The sequence below is a fragment of the Ornithorhynchus anatinus genome, chromosome 15 (assembly GCF_004115215.2).
Source record: "Ornithorhynchus anatinus isolate Pmale09 chromosome 15, mOrnAna1.pri.v4, whole genome shotgun sequence".
Classification (NCBI taxonomy): Eukaryota; Metazoa; Chordata; class Mammalia; order Monotremata; family Ornithorhynchidae; genus Ornithorhynchus; species Ornithorhynchus anatinus.
Window position 1 is genome coordinate 13825619 of NC_041742.1, and position 9344 is coordinate 13834962.

Consider the following 9344-nt stretch of genomic DNA (forward strand, 5'->3'; position numbering starts at 1 on the left):
CTGTGTGCAGAGCGCCGTTCCGGGTGCTCACTGTGTGTAGAGCTCTGTACTGGATGCCTCTTGAGTGCGGAGCAGGGCTTTGGAGGTAGGAAAGTCGAGAGTGAGGTGAGGCGAGGAGGGGAGCTTGGGATGTCAGACGTTGGCAAGTCCCCTCCAAGAATCCTTCCCTAAGACCTCTTTCCCTTTTCTTCAACTCCCTTCTGTGTTAATAACGATAATGTTGGCATTTGTCAAGCACTTACTCTGTGCAGAGCACTGTTCTAAGCTCTGGGGTAGATACAGGGTCATCGGGTTGTCCCACGCGAGGCTCACAGTCTTCATCCCCATTGTACAGATGAGGGAACTGAGGCCCAGAGAAGTGAAGTGACTTGCCCGCAGTCACACGGCTGACGGGCGGCAGAGCCGGGATTCGAACCCATGACCTCTGACTCCCAAGCCCGGGCTCTTGGCACGGAGCCGCACTGCTTCCGTGTTGCCTAGTCTTGCTCCCTTTTATAATAATAACAATAAAAACTGTGGTATTTGTTAAGCGCTTACTATGTGCCAGGCACTGTACTAAGCGCTGCTGTGGAGCAAAGCTAATCGGACTCATCCCCCCTTCCCAGCCCCACTGCCCTATGGGCATACCTGGCATTTCTTTATTCCTATTTACGTCTGTCTCCCCCTCTAGCCTGTAACCTTGTTGTGGGCAGGGACCGGGTCTATTCTAGTGTTATATTGTAATAATAAAATAATAATAAAACAATGGTATTTCTTAGGCACTTACAATGTGCCAAGCACAGTTCTAAGCACTGGGGTAGATACAAGCGTGGCTCAGTGGAAAGAGCAGGGGCTTGGGAGTCAGCGGTCATGGGTTCGAATCCCGGCTCTGCCGCCCGTCAGCCGTGTGACTGCGGGCAAGTCACTTCACTTCTCTGGGCCTCAGTTCCCTCATCTGTAAAATGGGGATGAAGACGCTGAGCCTCACGTGGGACAACCTGATTCCCCTGTATTTACCCCAGGGCTTCGACCAGGGCTCTGCACATAGCAAGGGTTTAACGAATGCCAACATTATCATTATTATTATTACCGTGGAGGAGCCCTCACCTTTGCCCTCATATTGGCTCAGGCGCCCGTGCCCGTTAGATCCTCTGTGGGACGTGGCGGGACCAGCACGACCGCCGATACCGGTCAGCCCGCCCCCGCCCGCGCCCCGTCTTTAACCTCGGCGCCTCCGTCCCCATCTCTGCCTCCCACATTCGGTGTCCTCTGTCGGTCATTTGTCAAGCGCTACCTACGTGCGAGGCGCTGCTCTAAACGCTGGGATCGACAGAAGCCCAGCAGGCTGGACACGGTCCCTGTCCCACGTGGGGCTCACGGGCTACAGGCGAGACGGACGAAAAGAACCGACGATCCCATACCTCCTCCGGCACGGTGTTTGACACATAGTAATCCCTTTAAAAAAAAAAAGGTATTTGCTAAGCACTTACTATGTGCCAGAAACCGTTCTAATAACGGGGATAGATACAAGCTAATCAGGTTGGACTCAGTCCCCGTCCCACGTGGGGCTCACGGTCCCAGGCGCCATTTTACAGAGGCCCAGAGGAATGAAGTGACTCGCCCAAGGTCACCCAGCCGACGTGTGGCAGAGCACTGATTGATGGATGGGGGGAGCAGGGCACTGTACCGAGCACTTGGGAGCGTTGAGAGGACCCAAACCCCGCTCTCGATGAGTCGGTGACGTGCAGAGCACTGTACGGAGCGCTCGGGAGAGTCCGAGGGGGTTAGTATTCATTCATTCATTCGATAGTATTTATTGAGCACTTCCTATGTGCAGAGCACTGTACTAAGCGCTTGGAATGGACAAATCGGTAACAGATAGAGACAGTCCCTGCCCTTAGTCGAATCAGTCTAATAGTATTCATTCAGTCCTATTTATTGGGCGCTTACCGTGTGAGGCAGACACAGGAGACAGAGACCGGGGTCAGCAGACACAATCCCCGCCCACGATGAACTTATAGTCTTGAAGAATCGCGATGAGAGATGACACCCATTCTTTTGCTCAGATTTGGACAATTACAGTGCTCAGTAAGTACTACTGATTGATTGATCTCTGCACGCCTTCAGCGCTCAGTAAGAACTACTGATGGATCGATTTCTGCGCGCCTTCGGAGCTCAGTAAGTACCACTGATGGATTGATCATTGTACACGTTCAGCGCTTATTAAGTACTACTGATCGATGGATCTCTGCACGCCTTCAGCGCTCAGTTAGTACTACCGATCGATGGATCTCTGCACGCCTTCAGCGCTCAGTAAGTACTACTGATGGATGGATGCCTACACGCCTTCTGCGCTAAGTACTACTGATGGATGGATCTACGCATTTATTCAGCGCTCATTAAGCACTACTTACGGGTCGATCTCCGCACACAATCCGTGCCTGGGGGAGTCCCAGCGACCGGCCGACCAGGTGGGCAACGGGAGCCCAGGGAAGGCCGTCGATCGACCGACGGCTCGATCGCTGGCTGCCCGCGGGCAGCGGGGGCCGTGGCAAGGGTGGCCGGGCGGGCGGGCGCGGTGGGCGGGGCCGGGGTGGGGGAGACGCCTCTGCCCCCCCCGGGCCACCTGCTATTTTAGGGGGCGGGTTTCGCCCTCCGGAAAAGCAGAAGGAGCCGCGGACGGCGGTCGGCCCGGGGTCGTCGGGCCGTGGCCGCGGCCCCTCCTACTTCCCGGGGACTTCCCGCCCGGGCCGCGCCGGGCCATCCGCCTCCACGAGGAGAGGCGAGCGGCCGGGGGGGCCCGGGGCCGTCCTCCGAGGGCACTGCCCGGCCCCGCCGGGTCGGCCGGCACCGCCGGGGACGGGGCACGTGCGTCCGGGGGTCGGGCCGAGGCCCGGCCTGCCTCCTCGGACCCTCCGCGGCGGGTAAGAGCCAAAGCCCGCCACCACCGGGGGGGGAGGCCGGGGGGGGCGTCCTCTCGACCCGCCTCTGCCACGTGTCCGCTGGGTGACCTCGGACGAGTCACTCCACTCCTCTGGGCCTCGGGGACCTCACCTGGAAGATGTGGATTTAGGCTGGGAGGCCCTCCTGGGACAGGCATCTGCGTCCAACCCGAAGGTCTTCTATCGACCCCGGCGCTCAGAACAGTGCTTGGTACTTTGTAAGTGCTTGAGAAGTACTATTGTCATTATTAATTATTATCACTACTGTCGTCCTCCCCGTCTTGCACTCGGATTGGGGCCGGTCCCCGGCGCACGCGAGACTCACGGTCCGAGGAGAGAGAGCGAGGGGCTGGGGGTGGGGTCTTCTCATCCGGGTCTTCTCATCCCGGCTCTGCCGCGTGTCTGCTGTGTGACCCCGGGCAAGTCACTTCACTTCCCCGGGCCTCAGCGACCGCATCTGTAAAATGAAGATCGAGACTGTGAGCCCCACCTGGGACGGGGACCGTGTCCATCCCGATGAACTAGGATCTGCCCCGGTGCTTAGAACAGCGCTGGGCACACAGCAAGCATTTGACGCGTGCGATTATCATCAGTATTCTCCTCGTCTTGCAATCGGACGGGGACCAGTCGGCGGCCCACTAGGCGCCTCTCGGTCTGAGCGGAGAGAGACGGAGGGCATTCACGCATTCAGTCGTATTTATCGAGCACTGACTGCGTGCGGAGGACCGTACTAAGCGCTCGGGAAAGTACGGTATGGCAATAGAGGGAGACGATCTCTGCCCACAACGAGCTCTCAGTCTAGAGGGAGGGAGACGGACATGACATAAACCGACGCCCACAGGCCTCAATACAGACTTCTGGGCCTCCGTTTCCCGGGACGGAAACGGAGGCCCGGAGAGGTGGAGTGAGTTTCCCCGGGGTGACACGGCGGGCGGGGGGTGGAGGCGGAGATCCGAACCCAGGCCCCCGGCCTCGGCCGGCCGGGTCTCCCGTCCGGGCCCCGCGGGGCGGAGCGGGGTGGCTTGGGCCAAGTGGGCCAAGCCAGGCTTGAGCAAGCGGCCCGAGGAATTGGCCTCACGGGGCCCGTCCCGCCCCCGAACCCCCGGGCCCACCCCGACGGCGGGGCGCGCACCAGGGCGCGGGGCGGGTCACCGTCGGCCCCGCGCTCCCTCGGTCCGCTCTCCTCTCCCCGGCGCTTACCGCGGTGCTCTTCGCGCGGGAGGCGCTCCGTAAATGCCCTCCATTGATTTTCCGGTGTCCTCCTTGGTAATTCATCCAATTCACTCATTCAATCCTATTTACTGAGCGCTTACCGCGTGCACAGCACTGAGAAGCAGTGTGGCTCGGTGGAAAGAGCACGGGCTTTGGAGTCAGGGCTCATGAGTTCGAATCCCAGCTCTGCCACTTGTCAGCTGTGTGACTGTGGGCGAGTCACTTAACTTCTCTGTGCCTCGGTTCCCTCATCTGTAAAATGGGGATGAAGACTGTGAGCCCCACGTGGGACGACCTGATTCCCCTATGTCTACCCCAGCGCTTAGAACAGTGCTCGGCACATAGTAAGCGCTTAACAAATACCAACAAATACCAACATAATAATACTAAGCGCTCGGGAAGGTACAATACAGCAATAAGGAGAGACAACCCCCGCCCAAGCCGGGCTCACAGTCTGGGAGGGGGGGACAGATATAAAAAGAAGTTAACAGTCATGAATTTAAAGAAACAGAAGTAGGGCTACATACACCTGTACATTAGAGAAACAGCGTGGTTTAGGGGAAGGAAACCCGGTGTGAGAGCCAGAGGTCGTGGGTTCTAATCCCGGCTGCGCCGTGGGTCAGCTGTGTGATCTTCGGCAAGTCATTTAACTTCTCTGTGCCTCAGTTACCTCATCTGTAAAATGGGGATGAAGACTGTGATCCCTACGCCGGACAACGTGATTACCTTGTATCTCCCCCGGCGCTCAGAACAGTGCTTGGCACATAGTAAGCACTTAACAGATACCAACATTATTATTTTTATTATTATTATTATTATTATAAGTGCCGAGGGGTCGGGGGGGGAGAGCAAAGGGAGCGAGTCGGGGGGGATGGGGCGGGAAGGGGGAGCTGAGAAAGAGGGGGTTTAGTCTGGGAAGGCCTCCTGGAGGAGATCGCGAGCCCGTCACCGGGCAGGGATCGTTTCTAGCTGTTGTCGAATTGTACATCCCAAGCGCTTAGTACAGTGCTCTGCATGAAGTAAGCGCTCAATAAATACTACTGAATGAAGGCGCACCTTTCAGCAGGGCTTTGGAGAGGAGAGAGGACACAGAACAGGGGCCTGGATGTCAGAAGGATTTGGGTTCTAATATCGGGCTCTGTCACATCTGCTTTGTGACCCGAGGCAAGTCCCTTCACTTCTCTGGGCCTCAGTTCCCTCATCTGGAAAATGGAGATGAAGACTGGGAGCCTCACCTGGGACAGGGCCCGTGTCCAACTCGACTCTCTTGACTCTACCCCAGGGCTCAGAACAGTGCCTGGCACAAAGTAAGTACTGAACAGATACTGTCATTATTAACGGTATTAGAGAAGCGGCATGGATCAGTGGAAAGAGCCCGGGCTTGGGAGTCGGAGGTCAGGGGTTCGAATCCCGGCTCCGCCACCTGTCCGCTGTGTGACTGCGGGCGAGTCACTTCACTTCTCTGGGCCTCAGTCACCTCATCTGTAAAACGGCGATTAACTGGGAGCCTCTCGTGGGACGACCTGACTACCCGGTATCTCCCCCAGCGCTTAGAACAGCGCTCTGCATATAGCAAGCGCGCTTAACAAATACCACCATTATTATGATTATTAGTAGTAATAACTCTCCCCTCTCTTGGTTCTCGGGAAGGAGCCGTCCCGTGCGAGGCGTTGTGGTGATCGGGACCCAGACTGCGGGGAGGAGGAGCGGCTTGCGGCATCCCAGGTCGTGCTCAGGTAACTGCTCATCGCTGGGGGGACGAAAGCAGGAGGCTGGCACCTCCTCGGGCGATTAGGGGCGATCGGAACAAAAATCCCCCCAGATCAGAGGCCCCGCCAATCAGTTTTACTCGCCGAGGTGGTTCGTTCAGTCATTCGCATTTATTGAGCGCTTACCGTGTGCGGAGCGCTGGGCTACGCCCTTGGAGGCTACCATCCGGGAAGAGAGAGGGTGATGATCCCTGCCCACGACGGGCTCCCGGAATAGAAGTTGGTTGAAAAGACAAGGCCCACAGTGGAATTTTCTAGAGGGGAACGGGCCTCTGCACTGGAAGCTCTCTGTGGATCGGGTACATGTAATAATGTTGGTATTTGTTAAGCGCTTACTATGTGCCGAGCACTGTTCTAAGCGCTGGGGTAGACATAGGGGAATCAGCTTGTCCCACGTGGGGCTCACAGTCTTCATCCCCATTTTACAGATGAGGGAACTGAGGCCCAGAGAAGTGAAGTGACTCGCCCACAGTCACACAGCCGACAAGGGGCAGAGCTGGGATTCGAACTCATGAGCCCTGACTCCAAAGCCCGTGCTCTTTCCACCGAGCCACGCTGCTTCACATGTCTGACGCTTAGTACAGTGCTCTGCACATAGTAAGTGCTCGATAAATACTACCGAATCGAATGAATGTAAGCGCTTAGTACAGTGCTCCGCACCCAGTAGGCGCTCAATAAATACGACTGAAGGAATGAAGGTTGTATTGTACTCTCCTGAGCCGTTAGTGCCCCGCTCTAGCGCACAGAGTAAGGGCTCAATAATAATACTAACAATGATGAGGGTATTTGTTAAACGCTTACTACGTGCAGAGCGCTGCGCTAAGCGCCGGGGGTGTACGATTCACCGGCGATAAGGCCCCCTCGGTGGCCGGGGCGCGGTTTTGCGTGACCCGAGGGCTCCCTTCTCCCCGCAGGATGCTGTCCTTCGGCTACCTGTGCGGCCTCCCCTACCGGCCCGCCGCCTCCTCCGGGCAGCCCTCCGGGCAGCCCCCCGCCCAGGGGCCGGGCCCGGGGCGGCGCGGGGCCCGGGGCGCCCCCCGCTGGCCGCCGAGGGCACTGCTGCGCCTCCCCCGCGCCCCCTGGCGGGCGCCCCGGGGACCGCGCCCCGACCGGGACCTGACGCTGGAGCCGCGGCGGCGCCGTCGGGACGGGGACGGGGACGGGGACGGCCGCGCCCCCTGCCGGGAAACCTCGGGACCGCAGGCGGCCCTGGAGATGCAGAACGGCGCCCCCTGCCGGCCAGCCTCGAGACCGCAGGCGGCCGGGGAGATGCAGAGCGGCGCCCCCTGCCGGGAAGCCTCGAGGCCGCAGGAGGCCCGGGAGATAGAGAGCGTCGCCCCCTGCCGGGCAGCCTCGAGACCGCAGGCGGCCCGGGAGAGGCAGAGCGGCGCCCCCTGCCGGACCGCCTCGGGACCGCAGGCGGCCCTGGCGATGCAGAGCGGCGCCCCCTGCCGGGAAGCCTCGGAATCGCAGGCGGCCCGGGAGAGGCAGAGCGGCGCCCCCTGCCGGGAAGCCTCGAAGCCGCAGGAGGCCCGGGAGATAGAGAGCGTCGCCCCCTGCCGGACCGCCTCGAGACCGCAGGCGGCCCGGGAGATGCAGAGCGGCGCCCCCTGCCGGGAAGCCTCGAGGCCGCAGGAGGCCCGGGAGATAGAGAGCGTCGCCCCCTGCCGGGCAGCCTCGAGACCGCAGGCGACCCTGGCGATGCAGAGCGGCGCCCCCTGCCGGACAGCCTCGAAACCGCAGGCGGCCCGGAAGAGGCAGGGCGGCGCCCCCTGCCGGACCGCCTCGGGACCGCAGGCGGCCCTGGCGATGCAGAGCAGCGCCCCCTGCCGGGAAGCCTCGGAATCGCAGGCAGCCCGGGAGACGCAGAGCGGCGCCCCCTGCCGGGAAGACTCGAGACCGCAGGCGGCCGGGGAAATGCAGAGCGGCGCCCCCTGCCGGGAAGGCTCGACACCGCAGGCGACCCGGGAGGTAGAGAGCGTCGCCCCCTGCCGGGCAGGCTCGGTTCCGCAGGGGGCCCGGGACCCGTCGCTGGAGCGGCCGCACCGCGCAGGCGAGGACGACGACGGGGCCGGGGGCGCCCCCCGCTGGGCGGGCTCGGGACAGCGGGAGGAGCGGAAGGCGGAGGGCGACGCCCCCTGCTGGCCAGCCTGGGGACTGCCGCTGTCCTCCGGCCCCGCCGGCGCCCCCTGCCGTGGGGGCTGGGAGCCGCAGCCTCCCCCGGCCTGCGATCGGGGGCAGGAGGCGGGACCGATTTCTAGCACCACGCCTAGCGCAAGGCCTAGCACCACGCCTAGCACGACACCTAGCAAGACACCTAGCGCGAGGCCCAGCGCGACGCCTAGCACATGGCCTAGCGCGACGCCTAGCGCGACACCCAGCGCGAGTCCCAGCACGACGCCCAGCACGACACCCAGCGCGACGCCCAGTGCGACGCCCAGCGCGACGCCTAGCGCGAGGCCCAGCGCGACGCCTAGCGCATGGCCTAGCACGAGGCCCGGCGGGAGTCCCAGCACGAGGCCGGCCCCGGTGGGCGGGGGAGACGCCCCCCAAGGCCGGGACACCTACCTGGTGCCCCCGTCCTGCCGGAGCATCTGCAAGAACTACAGCGACCTGCAGATCGCGGGGGGCCCGGTGCTGGCCGCCTTCCCCGGCGGGCCCGGCCCGGGCCCGGGCCCGCTGCTCAGCTCCTGCGACCTCCCGCCGGCCCCCGAGGAGGACCCCGGCGACCCCGGCCCGCCCGCCCGCAGGGGCCGGTCCGGCCGGCGGGCGTCCGGCGAGCGCGCCAGGAGCCTGGCCCAGGCCCGGCGGCCCCTGTCCAACTCGCTGCTCAACGACTACCTGGAGCTCAAGGTGTCGGAGCTGTACCGGGACCACCTGATGGGGGGCGGCGGGGTGGGGCCCGGCTCCCCGCCCCGGCTCCTGGCCTCCGAGGCCCTGCTGGCCGGCGTGGACCAGCTCAGCCTGCAGCTGTCCCGCGGCCAGCGCCTCGATTCCGCCCGGGCCAAGGACATGGTCATGAACTGCCTCCTGCGCCTCGTGTCCTCCGACATCAGCACCCCCAATCTCTGCATCTCCCCGGACGGCGACGGGAGGCCCTGAGCCGCCCCCCGTGGCCGCCGACCCCTCCTTCCTCCCACCTCCCCGTCCCCCCATCCCTTCCTTCCTCATTCCTTCCTTTCTTCCTGTTCCCTTTCTTCCCTTCTCGCCTTCCTCCTTCCCTGACTTCCTTCCTTCCGGTTCTGCCACTTACCTGCTATGTGACCTTGGGCGAGTCGCTTAATAACCTCTCCCTGGGCCTCTCTTTCCTCCTGTAAAATGCGGATTCAACACCTGTCCTCCCTCCTACTGAGATTGTGATCCTCATGTGGGACAATTGAGCACAGTGCTTGGCTCACAGCGGACGCTTAATAAATGCCATCATGTTTGATAGATGCCTGAG

The 9344-nt window shown here is 61.9% G+C and overlaps 1 long non-coding RNA gene across 1 annotated transcript; it reads left to right on the plus strand.

Annotated features, from left to right (window-relative positions):
* Nucleotides 1-2963: 2963 nt before the first annotated feature.
* LOC114817032 lies at nucleotides 2964-6901 on the plus strand. The gene is made up of 3 exons (XR_003764868.1): nucleotides 2964-3139; nucleotides 5784-5869; nucleotides 6817-6901. It is a non-coding gene; the product is annotated as an uncharacterized LOC114817032 (long non-coding RNA).
* The last annotated feature ends 2443 nt before the right edge of the window (nucleotides 6902-9344 follow it).